The following is a 20,102-nucleotide window of genomic DNA, read 5'->3' as shown; positions in this document are numbered from 1 at the left end:
TGCTTGTCCGGATCTGGCTCGCGTAGTCTAGCATCACTGGGTCCCCTTTCTGGGGATCGGTGTCCACTGAACACCAGAGGTGAACAGGGGGAAAGGATAGGGAAGTGGGCCCACTGGACCCTGACTTCTGGGGGCTCCTGAGCTCATGTGAGTGAAGTGGCCTCTAGTCCTGGCCAGTTAGGTGTCTCACAGAGTGCTCAGAGTGTGGGGGTATGGACAGCAAAGGGAACTTCGGTAGAGAGGGAGGGCCAGGGAGGAGGCCGAGGCCACTGAAGACAGGTCAGAGAAGCAGGTGCGTCTTAACCTGGAGAAGAAGGTTTAAGAGACGTTAGAACAGGCCTTGGACCTTCTAAAGTTCTGTTAGGTAGAGACAGGATCATACCAAATGTTTGGCCAAATCAAACCAATAGGGGAGAGATTCCAGGAGACAGCCAGGTGCCCAAGCAAAGGAAGACGACTTCCTACCACATGGAATTGTCCTAAAGGGGAATGAGGTCCCTTGTGAGGGAGTGAGCTCTTGGTCACTGGAAGGGTTTAACCTCACCTTCCAAGAAGCAGAGATTTCTACGTGGAAGGAGGGCTTTCTGGATGGCCTGTCCCTTGGGTCATGCCATCTGACTTATGAAAAGGAGAATATCTATCCTCATGGAAGAAGGTGGTACCAGGAACAGGGGGTGATGAGTGAAGAAGATAAGTTGGGACACCTTCACAAAACTCAGTGTGGGGACTTATGGCTGCCTGCTAGCCAATCCCCCCTACCCACCAGTGACCTGGACTCAGTGAAACAGGACTCAGTGTAGAAAAGGCCCTGATTGATTGTGAAATCCCTGACGTGCGACAGGAGAACAGTAATGAAGCAACAGGAAGTTAAGACTGTCTCCTGTCTCAGGCCTTCATCCGAGCCCAGGGCCCGCCCTTCCCAAGGGGAGCAGAGGTCCCCGCCACACCCGGCATACCTCTGCGCAGACCCCGCTTCCTCCTCTCCTGGGACCTCACCCTGGCACTTCCTGCCTGTGCCGTTTCCAGAAACGGGGATAACTGGGTTTCCCCTTGCACTTTCCCCTCTGAGAGCCGGCGGAGGGAGGGCTTCTGAAGGGAAAGTGAGAGAGGGACAGGGGTCTCCTCTGTCAACCCCCTCCATCGGCAGAGGCTGTCCGTCAGCCCGCAGAGGTCCCGCAGGCGGGGAGCGCGACCCGCACGCAGAGGCTCCGACGCCACCCCCCCTCCGCCGCCCCCCGGGACCTGGGACAGCTTCTAGAACCAAGGATGTGTGTATCCGAGGCCCCACCTCCCCGTCCCGCCGGGACCCTCCCCTCTGTCCAAACCCTGAGCGGAGGAGCCACGCGGCAAACGCGACTCACAGGCTCCCTCTTCCGGCCCCTGCAGCCCCTGCTCCCGATCAGGATGGAAAGAATGGCCCCAGCAAAGCAGGTCAGTCCGGCTGATCCCGAGGGATGGGCTGGAAATCAGACCAGTGGGCAGATAACCAGTCTGCCCCAGCCTCACAGCCGCCCCCCTCCCCTCCCCTCCCTGCTTTGGGCACCGGAGGGGAAGGGACGGGGGACGGGAGGCAAACAACAGCTTCTTTCCTCCCTTCAGGTTTGAAGCACTGAGGATGGAGTCAAATACGCATTTCCAGCAATTGATGGGGAGAGAATTCCCTGGGGAAGGTCCTGCTCATTCTCCCTCCTCACCACACCCTGGGCAGGAATGGCTGTGACCTTGAGGGGCAGCACCACAAGGCCCAACCAAAAAAAAAAAATGGGCCCAGAAATAGCCTAATAAATAAAGACATCTCAAATCTGGACAATTCTGGAAAACCTCAGAACTGATCACTTTATCTGCACCAGACACGTGCGCACACGCACACACACACACACACTCTCTCTCTCTCTGTCACACTCACACACACATACACAGTCACACACACACAGAGTTATCACACTAATGATACACAGGCTGATGTCATTCTTCCTTGTAACAACAGGAGACCCAGCAGCGCACCTATGAGACCCGGCAATGGTTTTCCCCACCAGTCTCCCTACTGGAATATTTGTAACGCACACCCACATTTCCATCCTTTTGGTTCCTCTATTTAACCATGAACTCTGACCCTGACAACTAGAGCAAAAGAATAAACAAATAGGTTTCTGGAATAAGGAAGGAAGATAGGGTGAATCAGATCCCTTTCCGGTGTTCCTCTAAAAATGAATAAATTAAGGGCAAACCCTCTGAGTAACATAAGTCTTTATGCCCCTGGGAGATACTTACCTCCATTGGTCAGCTGGCTCTTAGCCTATGGGGAACACGTCATTATCCCTATTTGTATCAATCATGGTTCTTAGTCAAACACCAGACCGCACCCCAGATAGCTTAAGTAGAAAAGGCTTATATTAAAGAAAATTAAGTCCTTAATAGAATCTCCATAAAGGCCAAACAGTCAGGCTTGTGGGGCTGCCAAGCTCAGTTGCACAGGTTGCATACTGCACATGTCTTTTGAGCTGCACCGTTCACACCCTAGACAGGGTTGTATAATTCATTGTTATACCATGTACTAGATTTCTACATCATAGCAATTTCCCAGCAGATGGCAGTAAAGTGTCCAGATGTGGTGCCCTTGTCTAATTTGCACAAAGTCCACGGCCTGCAAGCCAGGAACCCAGAACCACACTAACGCGCACTGTGGCCAATTGCTCCAGCAGAGATTTGATTACTGCTGCTGCTGCTCATGGTGTCATGATGATGACAGGCCCACACCCCACAGCTCTCCTGACTAACACCAGGCTGAGGACACTGGGACTTGCCCTGTGGTCCACTCTTTACCACCATTCTCCCTAGAAAATGGATTCTACTCTTATGCACTTCCTCCTGTTGCTCTGGTCCTGATGCATCTGAAGGGAGGAGCTCAGACCCCATGCCTCAGCCTAGATGCAGGCTGACCAGGAAGTAAGCTTCTGGCTTCCACCGGAGAAGGAAGGATTCACAATGCAAATTCTCCCAACAGAAGAAAAATTCCAGTAATGCCAGGTAGCCTCAGAACCTCACGTGTCCATGCAGTATTTTGCAGATGAGGGGCCCAAAGCTCCAAGCAGCAAAACTATGAGAGCAAGGCTACCGAGTGAGCCCTAGCAGAGTTGGGGCTGGAGGTTTGGTCTGCTGACTCCTGGCCACTGTACAGCTCTCTCCCCTTAGAAGCTGAGGCCCAGAATGAGGCAAGAATGAGGCCCAGAATGAGGGAACCGAAGTTGGCTTAACCAGAGCTCATACTGACAGTTTCCTCCAGACACCTCAGTCCTCTACAGTGCTGGTAATCGTCACTCAGTTTCCCCCTCCCCGAGCCTATGAAACACTCAAAGTTGCCTTTCCAGGCAATAAGCTTGGTCAGCACCAATCTTTTGTCCCCTCTGCCTCTCACAGCGGATACAGCCATCTCTGCTTTCTCGTTCCATCCAAGGGCCTGGAACTTTAACCCACACTTCTCTGCTTTGTTACTGAGAAGTCTGCTCCGTGCTGAGTCTCCCTTCTCAGCATGGGTTTCCTAATTTAATCCTCATAGCAGAGGCTGAAAGTGTGTTTTAATGAAAATGGTCTCCTGTTTTGCCATTCCAACATCACTTCTGTAGGAGCCTCACTCTGAAATACAAAAGCGCCTTTTCATTTCCTGGTGGCTGGGATGTCCTACGTAGGTGGTGTAGCAGTTGCGGGAGAGAGGGTGGCTGAGCAAGAAAGAACATGCAAAATGTGCCACTGTGGACACCCTAAGGGATACTACCTCACTTTCTCCTCCAGAGGGCGCTCCTGGTGTCCGGAAGGATTAAGAGGCTCCCTTCCAGTCTGCATTTAGGCCCCGCCCCCTGCCTTTGTGGGGCGGGGCCCGAGGCGGGATACTTGCTACTGAGCATCCTAGTTCAGCCTCAGGTTTTTGGTTTTGCTTTTTTTTTTGGTTCATAGAAAGGAGGTGATAACAATCTACTTGCAGGGCTCTGAGAGGGCCAGAGGGGCCATGGGGAACACCAGCCCCACCTGCCACTTAATAAATGCTCAATCCACGCCCATCTCCTTTCCTCATTCTTCTGTGACCCAGCAATAGCATTTGTTAAAAACTTTTTTGGATGTGGACCATTTTTGAAGTCCTTATTGATTTTAGCTCAGTCGGTAAAGAATCCGCCTGCAATGCAGGAGACCTGGGTTCGATCCCTGGGTCGGGAAGATACCCTGGAGGGGGGCATGGCAACCCACTCCAATATTCTTGCCTGGGAAATCCCATGGACAGAGGAGCCTGGCAGACTACTGTCTGTGGGGTCGTAGGAGTCAGACGCGACTTAGCGACTAAACTACTACTACTACTAATGAATTTGTTACAATACTGCTTATGTTCTATGTTTTTGGTTTTTTGGCCATGAAGTATATGAGGTCTTAACTCCCTGACCAAGATTCAAACCCACAACCCTTGCACTGGAAAGTGAAGTCTTAACCACTGGACCACCATGGAAGTCCTAAGCATTTGAAATAATTGTGCTTATTTGTGTTTCCTTACATATTTCTTTTTGTTTTATTCTTCAAATGGAAAAGGAAGGCAGGAGGGAGGAAAGAGGGAAGGAAGGAGGGAGGGGAGGAAGGAGAGGAGCAAAGCTGCACACATTCCTTATCCCAGTGATTATCTGAGTTGTTGTTTTGGATAATCTGATGATGATGGTTAATCAATTGCCAGTTCCTGTGGGGAAGGCTGGGAGAAGGAAGTGACAAGGACATCCTCTTTTTAAATCAGAATGATTGAGCTGGTAATTTCTCAGGGTTTGCCTGGCATGTAAAGCTGTTTGAAGACACCCAGGGAGACCCACTCAACTTGGCCAGTGTGATTACATGTGGCTGGGCCTCCTCTCCAGAGGCTGCTGGGTTACAGCCCAACCTGCCTCAGCTCCCAGAGCACAAGCAGGGACCACTGGAGGGTTGACAGCATCTGGCAGCCTATATTAGGGGGCCGCCTGGAGCTGGTGTACGGAAATAAGAATATGCAGATTGTGACCTGCTGAATTCGGAGGTGAAAGCCACCCACATGGGGATGGCAGGGAGCTCCCTGGGACTGGTTTGATTGAAGGTGCAGTTTTATTTATAAAACACTTGGACAAAAAAAGTAAAGTCACAAGATTTATTACTTACAAATCCCAGAAGTGGGGCGAGGGGGTGAGTTGGGGGATGGTTAACCTTCCGTGGTGAGGAGGAAGCAAGCACCTGGTCTTTAAGAGATGGTTGGGGTGGAGGTCACTAACTTTCCCCAATCCAAACGCAACCCCAGCAAAAGCGAAGCAGGAACTTGGGGCAGGAATCTTAAACTGAGGTTCTTATCTGAATGTCCAGACTCTGGATGTGAGTCAGATTGTCATGCTGTAAAATGCCTAGGCAGCAGCTCCAAAGAGCTGTGTTCTCATCACACACACACACACACACACACACACACACACACACCAGTGTGGTAGAGAGGTGAGCAGAGGCCACTGTGCCAGGAAAGGAGTAGTAATTTCAGAATTGGATGCTGAAGAGTTAGGTTTGGAAAAGTGGGAAGGGTTGCCAGTCCTGCCCTTTGGCTTCGAAGCCAGGCAGCTGCCCTGGCCCTGTGTTTTAAAAGGGCTCTCCCCGGGGCATGGAATCTAAAAAGCTGATGGGGATGTGCCCATTCTAGATGGTTCATGCACAGGGGATTGGGGACCCCTCAATTCCCTGTCCAAACAGCCTCAAGCCCGCTCCCAGTTCCTGCATGGACCTCTCCCCAGATCTTTCTTTCTGGGGGCAAGTTGCTGCTCCCTTAAGCTGAGGACAGCAGAGGTGGCTGTTTGTTGGGGAGGTTGGGGAGGCTGGATAGAACTTAAACATATGGACTTAAATGTTCACATGCCAGACCTCTCAGCATGCAAGACGGAACCATGGTGGGATGAGAAGCCTAGCCCTGCCACCTCCCAGAACCCCAAGAAATCTGAGACTAACTGGAACCTGGCTTCCCAGGTCTTTGTGAAGCTATGCTTGTCAGAGTAGAAGGATGCAACATAGCTTATTTAACAACTTTTTCTCTTGACTTCTGTGTTTCAATCTTTAGACACATGACACATGGCCCTCTGTGCTCTCACCGAAGCCCTGCGAGCGTTAGGGAAAGACTGAGGTTGGGGTCTAGCTGTTGTGGTCGCGGATGCCCCACAAAGGAAGGACGTGGGGTGTGAAGTCTGGCGGGGGCAGGGGCCCTGACACTGCCTCTGCATTTTGACTTCACGTGAAGTCGCCTGCACTTTACTGAAGAAGCTGGATGCACTGGGGTGCCAGCAAGCAGGGCTTTATTTCCCCACTACTTCTTTCACCCCCACTCTGCTGATCACCCCACATTTCTAGAAGGTTCCATATGTTTTCTGGTTACAGTTGGGTATAAGAAAAGTCTCACTTTCTGTTGTCTAAACAGTCCAGCCCAGCCCCGCACCAAAGCTTCCATGTCTCTCCCATCACTGCAGCTCTCCTACGTTCCTTCACAGAGTTCAGGCCTGAAACAGGCTCAGGCTCCTGCAGTGGGGACTGGACAGGGGCTCCCTTACCCTATTTCGGCAGCTGTAGCGAAACACCGCAGACGGGGGGCTCATAAACAAGAGAAAAGTGTGTTTCCCACAGTTCTGGAGGCTGGAAGTCCAAGATCAGGGTGCTGGGAAGGTTGGCTTCTGGTGGAGGCTCTCTTCTGGGTGGCTCGCTTCTGTCTTCCTGCCGTGTCCTCACATGACAGCAAGCAGAGACGAAGCAAGCTCACGGATGACTCTTCTAAGGGCACTAACCCCATTCATGGGGTTTCCACTCTCATGACCTCGTCTAACCCTAACCTCCTCCCAAAGGCCCCACCTCCTAATACCATCATACCTGACTAGGGTTTCAGCATATGTGTAGGGGTGGAGAGAACCTAAGTATTTAGGCCCTAACAGTCTCCACTCCTTGCACTGTGTCCTTATGCCCACTAGCTACTGTTCCTGGCTCCCCTAGGGGGCAGCAGAGAGAAGGGCCGCAGGAGAAGGGCAAGGTCTCAATGCTAGTAAACCTAGGAGTGGGGTTTTATTCTTTCCCCAGGTGGAATCTCCAACCTGACATTGTCCCCTGATGGAGACGAGGCTCCTCTGGCTGATTTCCTACAACACCTTCGCATGCACGCATCCATGCTAACTCACTTCGGTTGTGTCCGATTCTGTGTAACCCCGTGGACTGTAGCCCACCAGGCTCCTCTGTCCATGGAATTTTCCAGGCAAGGATGCTGGAGAGGGTTGTCATGCCCTCCTCCAGGGGATCTGCCCAACCCAGGAATCAAACCCATGTCTCTATTGTCTCCTTCATTGACAGGAGAGTTCTTTACCCCCAACGCCACCGGGCACCCCACAAACCAGCCTGAGTCCAGATGGAAATTTCGCCGGGGAGGACAGCTTACACCCCTCCCACATGCCACTTGGAGTTGCACTAAATATTCCTCTGTCTGAAACTGTGTCTTTTCAACTGTATGAGCAGTCCTGAGTCCCAGCATTGGGAAACTCCACGAATGGGGCAGACAACAGAAAGTTTCTGCACATTTCTGCAGGCTCTATTTGTTGTCTACCTGGACACTAAGACGTTCTGACCTTTAAAGTTCCCTTCCAGAAGGCCCTGGTGAAATTTAATTATAGCCTCCCACACTTTATTTTATTTGAACATCAAAGACAAGTACCTGTCTAATCTTTATAGTGAGACATATGAAACAGAGCGTCAACAGAAGTACTACATGCAAGGACTTGTGTAGGCTATTCATTCTCTTTCCAACACATCACTCAGAGTGCTTGCAGACAAGCCAGGGGAGACTAACAATGAAGCAGAAAGGGGATTTATTTAAAGGATATTGCAGCTCAGAGGACTGACAGGAAGCTGGAGAGACAACTCCAGAAAATGGGGAGGAAACAGAGGCAGGCCATTAGCAGCCACCACGAGCAGCCGGAGAAGCTGCCACTCCATGAATGTCGGCTCGTCTGGGCATGTCTCTCTTCCCAGATGCAAATTCCCAGGCAGGAGCACCTTGTAGCCAGGCTACAGCACAGGGCCCCCAACAAAAGGGATGTTCCTGGTCCTCTTAGCGCCTGCTCATTCTGCTATTCATTTATGGAGGCGTCTCCCTCCCTGGAAGAGTGACTGCATATAGGATCGCTGAGTGTCAGAGGTCCTGGGCAATCATGTGCTTGGTCTCAGAGCAACAGTCACACACTCTGTTACTCTCATCCATTCATATGAGAAAAAAACATCATTGTGGCTTCTGATTTCAATAGCAGGTCCAACCATGGAGCTAGAGTTTCATATTCCAAAGTCACTTGTTTATGATTAGAGGGTTTTGGAAAGTTTCCCTAATCATTTATTATCTTCAGTCCTATTTTTTCACTGCTCAGGATAGTCTGCTGAGCGCCCACGCATGCAAGGATGGCCTGATGGGGTTACTAGAAATGAGGAGACTGATTTTCAAGCCTTCTTCAGCCAACTGATTCTCTGTGCAACCTTGAAAAAGTTACCTCAACTCTCTAAACCTGTATTTTATGAAAATGAGGGAGTAGATGGAATGATCCCCAAGGTCTCTTTCCACTTTCACTGCCAGGTTCCTTGTTTCTGTTCCAAGGAACATTTGGAAAAGGGGTAATTTCCCAATCCAAAGCCGTCTCCATCTCTTTTCAGGTTTGAAGTTGTCCAGTATGCAAGATGTATATAATATGAGGTTGTGTGAAATAAATATTATTGAGGAAGACTGACTCCACTCTGGGACCAAAATAACCCACTGGGATGCCACTCAAGTCAAATTACCAAACAACATGCAGCATTGCTTCCACTCTTTGTCTTTGCTGCATGGGAAAGTTTGCTAACTAGTCTTTTTGCAGACATGCATGCGTGCATAGAGACATGCAGGCACGAACACATAGACTCACACACGCCCATGTTATCATCACTGTGGCTTAGAGCAGCATATGTGGTTTATCTCTGCAAAAGGCTTTCGTTTTTATGAGTATTGCTTTAATAGAAAACACAGAACAAATTCTTGGGCTTTCTCTCTGGTCACACTCCATTTTTTGACTTTGTTCTCTATGTTGGATAGGTTGCCTGTCTGGAGATGGGCCACTTGACATCTGTATACAGAACAGAATCTGGCCAGGAAAGTCCAGACCCCAGACAACTGATTTTCTCTGGGGAGACCACCCTCTATCTTTACCTCCAGGCTCCTTGCTGTGTAGGAGGTGCGACAGGGGAAATCGGGGTGGGATGGAGTGTGATGAAAAGTGCCTTTGAAGTAACACCCGAGGGAGCCTGAGCATACATCGTATCTACTTTCAAGTTTTGTCTGCAGATAAATTTCCATGACCAGAGTCAATGCTGTGCATTGATTTATGAAGGGAGGCCAACTTTCCAGAAGCCCTGAGGGTGCTGTTGAGACAGTGCTCCTAGAAATGTGGCGGGGCAATCAGGGGGCAGGGAAGTGGGCATGCATCTTTTCTCAGGTGCTGAACAGAATTCTTAGTGATGAAAAGCATACTCACAAACCACACACGTTATTCTGTATAAAATACACAGATCTTTATTTCATTCAGTTCAGTTCAGTTTCTCAGTTGTGTCCAATTCTGTGCAACCCCATGGACTACAGCATACCAGTCTTCCCTGTCCTTCACCATCTCCCAGAGCTAGCTCAAATTCATGTCCATTGAGTCAGTGATGCCATTCAACCATCTCGTCCTCTGTCATCCCCTTCTCCTCCCATCTTCAGTCTTTCCCATCATCAGGGTCTTTCCAATGAGTCAGTTCTTCACATCAGGTGGCCAAAGTATCAGAGCTTCAGCTTCAGCATCAGTCCTTCCAATGAATATTCAGAACTGATTTCCTTTAGTATTTTTATCACATTATTGATCAGAAAATCTGTTATGAGCTTTTTAAAAATCAACCCCCAGCATGGTTTTCTGAGGATCTCTGTGATGCTCTCAGCCCAGTCCTTGTAGCAAGTGGAAGGTGAAGATAACCGCCCTGCCAGGGCAATCTCATGCCCTTCCAGACCACCTGGGGGTTAATCCAGAAGAGAAGGATCAAGCAAAAAGAGTGGGTGTGGTGGCAGGGGCCAGGGACAGAGATAAGGAAGAGCAGTATAATCCAGTCACCCCCAAGTGAGGGGAAACAGAAACAACCAGTCAGCTTGCTGGGATAATATGTTCATTTCAACAGCTCAGAAAAGAAAAATTCATAACCTACTTTCCAGCATAAATTCAGCTGGGATCTTTCCTTGCGTAGAATTTCATGGGGGATTTCCATGCTGGTTCAGTGGTTAAGAATCTCTCTGCCAATGTAGGGGACATGGGTTTCATCCCTGGTCCAGGAAGACCCCATATGTCCCATATGGGACAGCCAAACCCTTGAGTCACAACTACGGAGCCCAAGTGCCTAGAGTCTGTGTTCCCCAACAAGAGAATCCACCACAATGAGAAGCCCATGCACCACAAGGAAGAAGAGCCTAGGTTCACCATAACTAGAGAAAGCCCAGGTGTAGCATTGAAGACCCAGCACAGCCAAAAATAAATAAATTAGTAAAATAAAGAAAATCATGGAAGTTTTGCCTTTGTATGTCCCCAGCTTTTGACCTATTTGGGATCACTCATATATAAAGGAGCTAAAGATTCCACTTTCACTATAGGTCAACTATGATATCTTGGGCCAACATTTCCACTGAGATCACTTAGAAGATCTGGAAAAACATTTTTTAAAAAGTAAAATTGCTTGAAGGTATCAGAAAGCAACAGAGGCAGAAAGAATTTGGGGAGGATTATTGCTGTTATTTTTCAGTAGCTAAGTTGTGTCCAACCCCATGAACTACAGCAAGCCAGGCTCTGCTGTCCTTCATTAATTCCCAGAGTTTGCTCAAATTCATGTCCATTGAGTCAGTGACGCTAACTAACCATCTCATCCTCTGCCACCCACTTTTTCTTTCCTAGCATTATGGTCTTTTCCAATGAGTTGGCTCTTTGCACCAAGTGACCAAAGTATTGAAGCTTCAGCATCAGCCCCCTGCAATGAATAATCAGGGTTTATTTCCTTTATTGACTGTTCTGATCTCCTTGAAGTCCAAGGAACTCTCAGAATCTTCTCTGGCACCACAGTTCAAAAGCATCAATTCTTTAGCACTCGGCCTTCTTTATGGTTTCAGCTCTCACCTCCATACGTGATTACTGGAAAAACCACAGCTTTGACTATATGGACCTTTGTTGGCAAAGTGATGTCTCTGCTTTTGAATATGCTGTCTAGGTTTGTCATAGCTTTTCTTCCAAGGAGCAAGCGTCTTTTAATTTTGTGGCGGCAATCACTGCCTGCAGTGATTCTGGAGCCCAAGAAAATAAAATCTGTCACTGCTTGCACCTTCCCCCCATCTATTTGCCATGAAGTGATGGGACCGGATGCCATGATCTTTATTTTTTGAATGTTGAGCTTTAAGTCAGCTTTTTCACTCTCCTCTTTCACTCTCATGGAATTCTCCAGGCAAGAATACTGGAGTGGGTAGCCATTCCCTTTTCCAGGGGATCTTCCTGACCCAAGGATCATATCTTGCATTGCAGACAGATTCTTTTACATGTGAGCCCCCAGCAAAGCCCACCCTCATCAAGAGGCTCTTTACTTCCTCTTCACTTTCTGCCATTAGAGTGGTCTATCATCTGCATATCTGAGGTTGTTGATATTTCTCCCAGAAATCTCGATTCTAGCTTATGACTCATCCAGCCCAGCATTTCTCATGATGTACTCTGCATATAAGTTAAATAAGCAGGGTGACAATAGACAGTCTTGTCAAACTCTGTTTTGAATTTTGAACCAGTCAGTTGTTCCATGTCTGGTTCTGTTGTTTCTTGAGCAATACCCAGCTTTCTCAAGAGACAAGGATGGTTGTCTAGTACTCCCATCTCTTGAAGAATTTTCCTAAGTTTGCTGTGATCCACATAGTTAAAGGCTTTAGCATAGTCAGTGCAGCAGTAGATGTTTTTCTGGAACTCCCTTGCTTTTTCCATGATCCACTGAATGTTGGCAATTTGATCTCTGTTTCCTCTGCCTCTTCAAAACCCATCTTGTACATCTTGAATTTGTTAGTTCATGTACTGCTAAAGCCTAGCTTGAAGGATTTTGAGCCTAACCTGGCTAGCATGTGAAATGAACACAATAGCATGGTAGTTGGAACATTCTTTGGCATTGCCCTTCTTTGAGATTGAAATGAAAACTGACTTTTTCCAGTCAGTTCCTGTGGCCACTGCTGAGTTTTCCAAATTTGCTGACATATTAACAGCATCTTCTTTTAGGATTTTAAGTAGCTCAGCTGCAATTCCATCACTTCTACTAGCTTTGTTTGTAGTAATGCTTCCGAAGGCCCACTCAACTTCACATTCCAAGATGTCCAGCTTTAGGTGAATGTTGAGTTTTATCCAGTTTTTTCACTCTCCTCTTTCACTTTTCCAGGCAAGAATACTGGAGTGGGTAGCCATTCCCTTCTCCAGGGGAATCTTCCTGTGGTTGTGGTTATCTGAGTCATTAAGACCTTTCCTGTATAGTTCTTCTGTATATTATTGCCACCTCTTCTTAATCTCTTCTGCTTCTGTTAGGTCCTTACTGCTTCTGTCCTTTATTGTGCCCCCTTGCATGAAATGCTCCCATGATAGCTCCAATTTTCTTGGAAAGATCTCTAGTCTTTCCCATTCTGTTGTTTTTCTCTATTTCTTTTCATTGTTTATTTAAGAAGACCTTATCACTCCTTCCTTTTCTCTGGGACTCTGATTCAGCTGGACATAGCTTTCCTTTTCTTTCCTCAGCTATTTGTAAAGCCATCTCAGACAACTGCTTTGCCTTCTTGCATTTCATTATCTTTGGAATGGTTTTGGTCACTGCCTCCTGTACTATGTTATGAACCTCCATCCATAGTTCTTCAGGCACTCTGTCTGCCAATCTAATCCCTTGAATCTATTCATCACCTCTACTGTATAATCATAAAGGATTTGATTTAGGTCATACCTGAGTGGCCTAGTGATTTTCCCCACTTTCTTCAATTTAAGCCTGAATTTTGCACTAAGGAGCTCATGATCTGAGCCACAGTCAGCCCCAGTCTTGTTTTCCCTGACTATATAGGGTGTCTCCATCTTTGGCTGCAAAGAACATAATCAATCTGATTTCAGCATTGATCATCTGGTGATGTCCATGTGAAGGAGTTTAGAAGCCACTTAAGAGGAAGGGTCTTGGTAAAAACTTCAGATTTTGGTTGAAATCTCTAAAACCTATACCCCAGGGGTTGAATAAATGAAAAATAGACATAGCATTCACAATGACTAAAGTAATACTGAATCCCTAAAGGGATTAGGATGAGTTACTCTTAGCCTAACATCTAAAAGAAGTAAAAGCAAATTCTCTTTGAAGGAAAACATTGTTCAGAATCTCAAACTGACTTCTGCTATTTCATATAAGATGTTGAAACAAGACTTGCAAGATGTTGAACAAGACTTTCAAGAAGGCAAAATCTGAAGAGTTGAGGAGTGGAGCAGACAGACAATAAAAATAAACTCACAAAATATCCAGATTTGGGAATAACTAGAAAAAGACTATAAAGTAAGCATATCAATATGCCCATAGAATTAAATAACAAGATAGATAATTTTGGCAAAAATTTTTAAAAAGACTCAATTGTTAAATCTGTAACTAAAACTATAATATATGAAATTAAGAATGTGTGTGATGGAAAGGGTTAATGGCATATTATGGTTGGTTGAAAAGAAGGTAAGTGAACTGGAAGATAGATAGAAGTAAACGTCCAGTTGGAGTTCAGAATCAAAAGAATAGAAAATATTGAAAAAACAAATGGCATATATTAAAAAATCCAACATATATCTAAGTAACATCTCAGCAGGTGAGGAGAAAGAGAATAGGTCAGAAGTAAATTTTAAGAGATAATTATTGAGAATTATACAAAATTGATTAAAGAAGTTAAGCTACAGATTCAAAGAGCTTGGGGTAACCAAAGAAGGGTAAGTATACATACACATACATCTAGACACAGCAGAGTAAAATTGCTGAAAACCAAACACAAAGATAAATCTTTAAAACATCCAGGGTGGGGAGAAAGACATACCTTTAAAGAAGTAACAATAAAACAGACAGTTGACTTCTTAACAGAAACAAAGTAGCCAGAAGTCAACAGACTAGTATCTTCAACATAACAACCAACCTTGAATTCTATACTCAATAAGATACCCTCCAAAATGGAAGCTGAGATAAATTCATTTTCAGACACTAAAGGAGAGGAATTTTTTCATCTGTAGAACCACACTATGGGGAATCAAGGGGAACTTTTCAGGGAGAAGAAAACGATCCCGGATGGAACCATAGAAATGCAGGAAAAAACAGGAGGACCAGAAAGGTTATATTTGTAAGTAAACCTAAATATGAAATAAAACATACATCACTTTGGAAAAAACAAAAGGAAAATAATTGGAATTAAGTTGTTCTAAGATCTTTGCATTGCTGGGAGACAGTGAAAAATGTCGATTTATATTAAACCTGAGGATGCATATTTTTCTTCCTAAGGAAATCAATAACAATCATAAAACACTACATAACTAAAAAGTTACTAGGGAAGAAAATAGGATAACAAAAAATAACTAATTAGAAAACACAATAGACTTAACAGTAGAAATGGAGAGCTTTAAAGCAAAATAAAGTCAGTTACAGAAAATTTTTAAAGTTAAGATTTTTGCACATTTGCATCTTGGTCTATAAATTTTGACTATCTCTTCCATATCAGTAAAAATGTAGTTGTTGTTGTTCAGTTGCTAAGTCGTGTCCCACTTTTTTTGACCCCTTGGAGTGCAGCACGCCATGCTCCCCTGTCCTTCACTATCTCTTGGAGTTTGCTCAGATTCATGTCCACTGAGTCAGTCTAGTAAGCGTGGGATCACATTAAAGTGTGATAAGTACAGTATGGGTAAATTTAGGAAGACTCACTCTGGTAACTATCAAGATTTCCAAAGCTTCAGTAATTATCAACGGATTATTGGTGCAAAAATTGACAACTAGACCAACGGGGTGACAGAGGATGAGATGATTGGACGGCATCACCAACTCAATGGACATGAGTTAGAGCCACTCATGGAAAACAGGAAACAGTGAAGGACAGGGAAGCCTGGTGTGCTGAAGTCCATGAGGTCGCAAAGAGTTGGACACGACTTACTGACTGATCAATAAGACCAATGAAACAATAGAGATTTCAGAAAGAGCCATATATGCATACCTGACTGATAACACAGGTACACTGCAGAGGAGTGAGTGAAGCATAGTCTTTTAATACATGGAGTTGGGTGAATTGGATATTCATAAAAAATAAAAAAGTTGACTCTACCTAAAAAAATTCAATTCTACATGTAAAAGACCAAACAAAGTTTCTACAAGATAAATATAGGAGAATACCATTATGACCTTGAAATAGAGAAAGATTTTTTTTAAACATTCCACTAAATGCACTAACCATAAGATAAATTAATTGGACTGTATTAAAATAAGTAACTCCTGTTATCCAAAGACACTATTAAGAGAGTGAAGAGAAGCCACAGAGTTGAAGCTATTTGTTACACATATAAGAGACAGAGGGCTTACATCCAGAAGATAAAAAGGACAGACAACTCAGAAAAATAAACAGGCACGCTCACAAGAGACAGTATCACAATGGCCCAAAATATGGGGAAAAGCTGCTCAACCTCTCGAGCCACCAGAGTGACGCAAATTAAAGCTACACTGAAATGCCACTATACAAATACCAGAATAGCTAAAGATTTTTAAACTGACAACCACACGTGTTGTATGGAGCAACCGCACTCAAACACTGCTGATGGGAATGTAAGTTGGCCCAATCACTTTAGAAAACTGGTAGTAACAATTAAAAATCAAAGGCATGCAAACCTTGTGACCCAGCATTTCCACTCCCAGCTGAGTGCCCAGCACAAGGCATCCACGTGTTCACCAAAATGCATGGACATTCATAGACAACATTCTTCATAGTTGACGGGAACTGGAAAGAACGCAATGGCAGAATGGATAGATAAGATTGTGATAAATACAGCAAAAGCAGACCAAAGGAGGAGAAGGGAAGGGGGAGAGAGAGAGGAGGGACAAGAAGAAGTGGATGATGACAATGAAGGCAAGCTCTGGTCTCGAAAATATTTTGGTGGCACAAAAAAGCAAGTGAGATTTGAAAACAATTGAAAATAAGCAACGAAAGCTCTTCAGGAGGCCCCAAAGTCAGTGGTGCTCGTACCCAGAGGAGGGAAGACTTCTGTGGGTAGACTGTCAGAGGTGAGCTCCGACAGACAGGAAGGGGCTCTGGAGTGCCCAGAGACATGCGGGATGTCCGAAGGCAACTCCAACTCCAGCGTGACAGGGGTTTCCCCCCGCTCCACACCTGCCCACTGCTGTAGCCTCCACTGAGGCTCTCCGCTCACCTGGACCATAGAACAACCGCCCTCTAGTCTCCCTGCCTCCTCAGTTCAGTTCAGTTCAGTCACTCAGTTGTGTCCAACTCTTTGCCACCCCATGGACTGCAGCACGCCAGGCCTCCCTGTCTGTTGCCAACTCCCAGAGTTTATTCAAACTCATGTCCATGGAGTCGATGATGCCACCCAGCCATCTCATCTTCAGTTGTCCCCTTCTCCTCCCACCTTCAATCTTTCCCAACATCAGGGTTTTTTCCAATGAGTCAGTTCTTCGCATCAGGTGGCCAAAGTATTGGAGTTTCAGCTTCAGCATCAGTCCTTCCAATGAACATTCAGGACTGATTTCTTTTAGGATGGACTGGTTGGATCTCCTTGCACTCCAAGGGACTCTCAAGAGTCTTCTCCAACCCCACAGTTCAAAAGCATCAATTCTTCAGTGCTCAGATTTCTTTATAGTCCAACTCTCACATCCATACATGACTGCTGGAAAAACCATAGCTTTGACTAGGTGGACCTTTGTTGGTAAAGTAATGTCTCTGTTTGTTAATATGCTGTCTAGGTTGGTCATAACTTTTCCTCCAAGGAGCAAGCATCTTTTAATTTCATGGCTGCAGTCACCCTGCCTCCTACCCATCACGCATCTCTAGATCTTGACTTCAGTGGACACCTGAGGTGTCTTTCTGAACTGCACACTGGTGAGGTCACTTTTCCTGCTTCCACCCCTTCAGCGTGGGGGATCTAGGGACTCTGCTCTCCCCTGGCAGCTCCTGCCCAGGCTCTCTCAGCCTCTCTGCTTCTGTTTCTGCCCGCTGGGCTGTGATGTCCTTCTCCCTGCCGCCCCCTGCTCCATCTGGCAACATCACCTCACAGTGAGGACTCAGTCCAGCACCACCTCTTTCATAAGCCATTCCTGACCTCCCAGGACCTCCCAGGAACAGGAACCACCCCTTCCTCAGAGCCCCTTGGGGGTACCCTGTCTACATTTATTTTACCTGGTCCCATACCTTCCCCATCAGACTTAGGCTCCTTGAGACCCTTCCAGTTTCTTCTCAGATTGACCCAAGGCCTGGTCCCAAGGAAGGGCTCTATACACACCGAATTAGTAAAAATGCCAACTTGGACGTGCAAAGCACTTCTCCACTTGCAAGCTGCTTTTATGTGTGATTTCGTTTGAGGTTCCCAATAAACCCACGAAGTTACGTCCATTTATCAGGTGAGGACGCTGAGGCAGAGAAAGAGATTGAGGACATGGTAGTGGCCAGCTGGGGAGGGGGCTGAGAGAACTCCTGCCTGCTCAAGCCTTGTCCAGGATGCTGCCCTGAGGATAATGGCTCCTCTCTTCCAGGAAGCCCCTTTCCAAGCCACTAGGGGCCTGAGCTCAGCTTCCCAAACGGTGTGGTCAGCCCTTCACAAAGATTGTCAGAAATCATTCTGGAACATTTATTTGCCTCGGACTCTCTACCACACCCAACGTCTCCTCCTCTGATGACTGAGCCTCTTGCCACCCTGAGAGACCACACAGAGGATGGACCCAGGCCCAGGTCATGGGCACCAACACCAAGCCAGCAGGAAGACTCCCCTCCGCCCTGCTCATGGGCTGTCCGCCCAATATCCCACAAGTGCTGCCCGATTTCCGTCACAACCCAGCCCCGGGTACTAACTGCAGTGAAAGGGACATTTCAGCTGGGAAAGCAGGCCACACAGCCACAGGTCAGGAATCTGCCAGAGTCCTCCCTAACTCTTCCCGGAACTTTCCTCCCTCTGCCCTTCTCCCACCTTCTTGGAGGGACAGGGAGGTGGTCATGGCAGGAAGCTCATTTCTCTGTCCCCTCATCATCTACCCCTCCCCCAAGCTCCATCCAACACACATGCATTCCACAGGCCTTCATGGTAAATTTTATTGTCAAGCCACACTGGCTTCCTACTGGGCAGAACTAGCCCTTGTCAATGATCTTGTCCCCAGCATCCTCAGTACCTGGGACCCTGCAGCCAGTACAGCCTTAGCTCAGGTGACCAAGGCCCCTGCCCTGAGCCCCATGTTTCAGAGGGTCCCACTTTGGCCTGTCTCTTGCTGCATCTCTCTCCATGAGTCAGGAGTCCATCAGGTAGGGTCAGTGTCAGGTTCATTGGTCAGTACACCCAATTAAATTTGAATTTTAGGTAAACAGTAATTTTCAAGCGTGTGTTGGGAACGTGTGTGTGTGTGTGTGCTTGTGTGTTCAGTCACTTCAGTTGTGTCTGGCTCTTCGCAACGCTATGGACTGTAGCTCAGTAGGCTCCTCTGTCCATGGGATCTTCCAGGCAGGAATGCTGGAGCAGGTTGCCTTTTCCTTCTCAGGGGACCTTCCCAACCCGGGGATTGAACTCTTATGTCTCCTCCTTCGGCGGGCAGATTCTTTATCACTAGGGCCACCTGGGAAATCCATGTGTTAGGGACATACCATAGTAAAAAATTGTCATTGTTTTTCTGAAATTCAAACTTAACTAAGTATTCTATATTTTAATCTGATGAATATGGTAACCTTACGACATGGTCAAGGGGATGTAGCCACCTGGAGCATGCTCTGGGTACCTGGGGTCCTAATAAAGGGCCCAGAACCCACTCCCAGGGCCTCTGCAGTTTCCCCTTCCTGCCTGGTCCCACCAGCCTGCTGGGGATGGAGCTGTTACAGCAGGCTGGGTATCCACACAAGGACATCCCCTCACAGGGAGGTAGGGAAAGAAGGGGGTGGACCACAGGCCAGGGGCCATTTGTACTTCTGTGCCTGCCCACCAATGCCAGGGGCAGATCTGCCAGCCACCCAGCAAAGCTGTGCCATCTGCACCTGAATTCTTCTCCGTCTCCTGCTACAGAAGCATCCAGGTGGGACAGTGGAGTCCCTGAGTATGTGTGTGTGGTGGGTCCCCTGGAAGGAAACCTGTTTCCTGGCTGGGGTGAATCTCGCTGTAGTGGTGGGCTTCCTCAGGCTCCGCCGTCAAGTCATCAGTTCATTGTTCAGGAGTGTATCTGGGATCAGGGGCACAGACAGCCTGGGAATTTAGTGGCTCTTCCTGCCAGGAAGCCAGTAGGCTCTGGTAACATCTCTAAGCCTCAGTTTCTTCAAAGGTAAAACCGGAAGAGTTCCTACCTCTTGTGAACTAGATATGATTGGGGGAAACTAGAGATAGTAAAAAGATGAGTGGTTGCCAGGGGTGGGGGCAGGGTGGGGGGAAGCGGAAGGAATAGGCAGAGATCAGTGGGTTTTTAGGGCAATTCATCTTCTCTGTATGATACTGCGGTAGTGGAGACATGTCACTATGCACTTGTCAAATCCTATAGAATGTATAATCCGAAGGTGATGCCTGGTGTTAACTGATGACCTGTCGGTGTAGGTTCATTGACTGGTAAACCACTCTGCTGTTGGGATGCTGAGCAGGTGTGAGGGCCTTGAGGTATATGGGAAGCCTCTGCACTTTCTGCTCAATTTTGCTGTGAACTAAAACTGTTGTAAAAAACAGTAGTGTTAATTGCTCAGTGGTGTCCAACTCTTTGCAACCCCATGGACCATAGCCCGCCAGGCTTCTCTGTACATGGGATTCTCCAGGCAAGAATAC

This window comes from Cervus canadensis, chromosome 23 (assembly GCF_019320065.1).
Source record: "Cervus canadensis isolate Bull #8, Minnesota chromosome 23, ASM1932006v1, whole genome shotgun sequence".
Taxonomy (NCBI): domain Eukaryota; kingdom Metazoa; phylum Chordata; class Mammalia; order Artiodactyla; family Cervidae; genus Cervus; species Cervus canadensis.
This window is presented reverse-complemented; position numbering follows the sequence as displayed.